This window comes from Triticum dicoccoides, chromosome 5A (genome assembly GCF_002162155.2).
Source record: "Triticum dicoccoides isolate Atlit2015 ecotype Zavitan chromosome 5A, WEW_v2.0, whole genome shotgun sequence".
NCBI lineage: Eukaryota > Viridiplantae > Streptophyta > Magnoliopsida > Poales > Poaceae > Triticum > Triticum dicoccoides.
The window spans coordinates 686,952,178-686,957,656 of record NC_041388.1 but is presented as its reverse complement, the minus strand read 5'-3'; the positions used below and the strand labels follow the sequence as shown (position 1 = coordinate 686,957,656).

Here is a 5,479-nt window from a genome sequence, read left to right as displayed (position 1 = left end):
GGCCTCGCGGGCAGGGTACGGGGGAATACAACAAGGCTGCCATACTCTTGGCAACATTTGCTCGCTCTGCTAAGCCCGCGCGCGCGCAGAGGGATCGCCGTCGCCGTCGCGCTCTGCTTTCCGAGCCGAGAACAGTGCGTGTGGCCGTGGAGCCAGACCAGAAATTTTGAAATGTGCTGCGTCGGAGTGCTGCTGCTTGGACGTCTGATGGTAGACTGACGAGTGAGCTGAAACTTGAAACCTGTCCGTCTCACTCATCTCATGATGCAGATTAAAGCCTGCTGCCGCTGGTGACGCCTGACGAGTGATGGGTGACGTCCTGTGCCGCATGGAAAGCCGTGAGCACATTCAGCTTTTGGGGAATGGAACGGAATGGAAACGCTCAAGAGCTCGAGCAGGGCGCTTTCCTGTCCGATTGCCGTCGGGCAGGCCATGCCGCCATGGCCAGGCAGAGACGGCGGCCACTCATGATCGCGTCCATGATCCATGGACACAGCTTTAACCGAAGTCCGTGCTGGGTGGCCGGTCGATGCGCAAAGAGAGACAGGGGTCGCCCTCGACGGCGACATAAAAATTAAGATGCCATTCGATGCCACGTTTTCCACAGGGGTTGAGTAACTCGGTCTGCCTGGCGGTAGTGCCGAACGGGCGAAAGTAATCCATGCAACATAGAGTAATTCTCAAATGTTTATTACGTATTTGATTGTCAATAAACGCAACCCGTATGAGTTCCCTGTTGGCTGTATTGTGCATTTGGGTCTCTTTAGAGAACTAGACAATTGCCTATGCGTTGCAATGACGACAGCCAGTTATTTAACTAAACGTAGAACTCCGTAATGTGATTGTGTAAATAAATGGCCAACATATTCTGCCAGTGATTTTATTGCCTAAATATATTTTAGGGTTTTAGTTTATAATTATTTATTTGCTTATGAAAGAAGGCAAATGTTTATTTGACAAGTCAATGAAAAGTGGGATGATTAAGGTAGTTTTCAAGAAATGATGTTCGGGAAAAGAATGAAAGGTTGGATGAAGCACTTTGCAGGGCATACTATATAGTAGAGATAGAGATGTTGGCTATATTGTGTGACCATCAACCAGGAGTAGGGCCAAGATTTAAGCAGATCCTATTCCCTGTGTACCACGAACGATAGAGATCAAATGCGCACCCTGGGAAGGCAACACACGAGCGCCTAAGCTATAGGGCTGTCCCATTCGGATTTCCTCCACAGCGGTTTTGGGAAGGTTCTATAATCTCCTCCTTAACCGGGTTTTCTTTCATCTTCTTTTTATTCCCTGGACATTCTTTTTCAAATTTGCGAACATTTGTCTTCATCAAATTAAAAAAAAAGTTCATAAATTTCAAAAAAAAAAACATGACATTCTAAAAATGTTCATCTAATTCAAAAAATATTCATCAAAGTTTTTTTTTTTAAAATTCTTCAAATTAATTTTTTATTGAAATCAAAATTTGGTCATCAAGTACTCAAAAGTCTCGTCAATTTTTTTAAAAAATCATAATATATTGAAAAGTTCATGAATTCAAGAAAATAATCAACCAATTCAAAAAACATTCATCAAATTAAAAAATACAGCAATATTAAAGATAATTTTTTTAATCGTGGGCAATTTTTAGAATCCGAAAATTTATGTAAACATAATATTTTTTCAAACTCGGGATTCGTGAACGTTTTTTGAAAGCAAAATAAATAAATAAATAAGCAACAAAAACACGCACAGCCCGCCCTGCATATTGGCCGGCCCAATTTTGGGAATTTACTTGCTCTGTTTCAAGTGATCTGGGTTGTTACAAGTGAATATATACTTTAAAGAGGGAATATACTTTATTCCTTGGTATTACTACGCCAGCCCAGAGTAGAAAATTCCAGGCAGGCCTCGTCAGAGGCAGAAAACTTCTCTTATGCACAAACTTTGCTACACCGAACACATTTCTTTCGAGGCAAAAAGTTTCAGCCTCACGTGTCAAGGTGAGGTGTCACTTTTTCCTCTCGTCTTTTTTTTAGAAAAGGTGTAATTTTTCCTATGCATACGGCTTAGGACACAAACCAAACTGACTCTGAGCACATCAGATTGTTTGGTTTGTTCTCGATAGCAGTTAAGGATGTCATATCATCCATGCATACCCATGCGTTGGTCGAACGTACTCCCTCTCTTCATAAAATAAGTCTTTGTAAAGATTTTAATATAAACTACATACAAAGTAAAGTGATTGAATCTATACTTTAAAATATGTCTATATTTATCTGTATTTAGTTCATATTCAAATCTTAGCAAGATTTATATTTAGAAACAGAGAAAGTATATTGAAAGAATGTTCATTGTATACAAAAATGTTTAGTGTGTATCTACTACTCCTATATAAAAAGAAGAGAGGGGCAGATCCAAACAACCAGACCCGTCTATCTACAAAATCTGAGGGGCCTTAACCCTTCCGTGTTTGACGCATTATTAAGCAACTAATAATCCATCGATTGCTGACTCTGCTGCCGTTCGAAAAGAAAAGAAAAAACTGCCAACAACGCACGCACGCACGCCCGCCCGCCCCCGCACGACCTCTCGCCCCTCCTCATCCTCCCATGTGACGCCACAGCACGGGCGGGGACGCCGTTCGCCGATGCTCGAGCGCCCAGGCCGTTCGCCGCCCAAGTGGTCCGCCGCACCGCCTCCCCCCATCCTCCCGCGTCGTCGCCGCCCGCCGTTCTCTCCTCGCGTGTCTCCTGCCGCTTGCCCCACATAGTGGTGCACCATGGGTGCCAGCCAGATCGAGCACGGGCTCTGCCTTCGTCGGCGGCGGCGGGGTTCCTCTCCTCCGCCGAGCAGCAGCGGCGGTGTGGGACGCAGCGGGATCGGCCTGCCAGAGGGTCCTCTCCTCCGTCGAGCAGCGGCGTCCGCCCGGGACACAGCAAGCTCGGCGTGGCGATGGATTTCTCTGGCGGGTCATTTGAAACCGCCGATGTGCCGACGACTCCTCACCTATGTTCCTCAATCTGTAGCCGCGAGACACTGAAAGAGCCATGGTTCTCTCTGTACATAAAGAAATCTTCTCAATTTCATGCTTCGAGGACGCGAGGATGTGAATCAACATAGTGCAGATGCCAATAACATGCAAAGATGCCAAGGTTAGTGCAATTGTGGAGGTATTGTTTTATTCTGAAGTGCCATATTATTGTTTCAGCATTTGACCATGTGAGAGGGATTCACAATACATTATATCTGCAAGCAGTTGCTACAAGAACCTTAGCTTGATTCAGAAACGTATATTGTATCTTGTATGAGGTCCTGGATTAGGACTATCGGATCTTCTCGAACACTTGCACGACCTCTTGCAGCTTTTAGTGATGTCCTATGATAGGGATATATCAAAATCAAATGGTTCATCAACGTATGTTGTATGGGGTCCTGGATTAGGACTATTGGATCTTCTCGAACACTTGCACGACATCTGATTGTTGTTGGCGCATGTTAACTGCACCGATCCGAGGCAAGCTGCAGTAGGTTGGGCCTGTAGGAATTGTTCCCGAGTTTGATATATCCCTATCATAGGACATCACTAAAAGCTCCACTTTTATATATCCATATCATTGTTGTGTATAACGTTTGTTCATGCTTACTTTATGTGGAATGAAAATTACAATACAATCCTTGTCAAGTCTCTGTGGTGATGTGAATCAGGCTGTCACAGCTAAATCTCATTCCGGTAGTGATCTGCTGTCATTAACACATGTGCCGTACATCAAAGGATGTGAGATTGGGAGATGTTGTCAAAGAGTATGCCCAACAGCCATGGGTTTGCATTCGTTGCTAGAGCCATGGATGACCCTGCAGCTTTTGATTTGACACAACGAGTTGCCAAAGTTCACGCTTCAGGGTTTCAGAATATGTGCTATTCACTAATTCCTAACTTTCTCTTATCAGGAAAGCCCTTCTGGAGGTTAGTGAGGAACTTACTAAAGGCACCATGGAATATATTGTTGTCGAGGAAGTAAATGTTACTTATGGACGAGTTAACGGAATGCCATTCTAATTTTTACGACATGAATATGTACTATGTTTCCTAGATGTTCACTTCATAGCCTTTTCGTTGTAGGGGCATTTTTATTGCCTAATTTGCTCCATAATTGAGTTGGGAAAAATAGATAACTTCAGAATGTCATCCAGTGAATTATGGAGAGTTATTTAGATTCAGAATTGGTTTTCTGGATCTGCTCGTATGGGGAGTTATTTAGAAAAGTTCAGAATTGTTCCTTATTTAATCGTTAAGTACTCTCTGCTGAGGATTTGTGTCTATAAGTATTATTGCGCCATGTGATCGGGTTCCTTTTTTTATCAGAAACATTTCCACAACTTTATTTTTTCAAAGTAAATGTCGGAGATTAGAGTCCAATTACTGAACCCAAGGCAAAGTTTCATTACTATATTTGTATGTGAGCTCTGAGACAGACAGATGCACTGCTGTCGATAAATGTGAGTTGTGAGGTAAGATTGGTGATTTTTTGGCTTTTGACCTTCTTGAGAGTACCTTCCTGATGTTTTTTTTTACTGTGTTACGAGTAAAAGGTTCAGAGGAGTTTTGTCAAATGCCACAACATGCTTATCATCTCATAGGCTGGTTCCTTCCCACCATTGCACTTGTCCCGACTTCTTATATAGAAGATGATTTGGAAGTCCGAGATAGAATATCAATTACTGTAATGCAGATTACATATTAAGCAACTTCTGAAAGCAAGGACCAAGAGAAATGTGGTCAGCTCTGTAAGAGTAAAGTGATGTAAAAGCCTCTTTGATTCAAGGAATTTTTCATACAATTTTCTTTCTTCACGAAGTTTGAGGGCATCTGCTTAGAAAACACATATTGATGCTCTTTGACATCTATTTTAAACGCACCTTCTGTAAGTCGATACACCATTCTATACATTTCACTTGTTGTACTTCAAGATTCATCTGCACTATTGTACGTATATTTTATTATTAATTTATTATCTTTTCACGAATTATCTTGTAAATTTTACAACAGATGATGGCAGAGTCAACGATGATCAGTGCATCTCAGATTGTAATAAACCTTGATCATGTAGTGACTTAATTTCTTGGCCACTTAAGAGTAAGACTAAAATTTTTGCGTGATACGAATCATGAAAATATTGTCGCACCAACACACGTGCTCAATTAGTGGATATAATAATCGATAGATAGATTCTTGGTCCTTACCTGAACTAGCTTGGAAAATAAATTTGCAATAGGTGATGTAACCCCCTACATAATCTAGCTTGCACTTACTATTATACTATTATTAAGAGGGCTTGCATATATGATGTAAAAAAAAAGAGGGCTCACATATATGTTCTCTGTTTAACAAGGAGATAAACTGGAATAAATACTAGGTATATGATATCTATTGTAAATTATATTTCTTACTTAATACTCCCTCCATTCCCTTATACATGGCCACAAACTCATA

General features: G+C 41.7%; 1 long non-coding RNA gene across 1 annotated transcript; it reads left to right on the top strand.

Moving 5' to 3' along the window:
• Positions 1-2,571: 2,571 nt before the first annotated feature.
• Positions 2,572-4,955, top strand: LOC119304166. The gene is made up of 2 exons (XR_005148123.1): positions 2,572-3,140; positions 3,937-4,955. It is a non-coding gene; the product is annotated as an uncharacterized LOC119304166 (long non-coding RNA).
• The last annotated feature ends 524 nt before the right edge of the window (positions 4,956-5,479 follow it).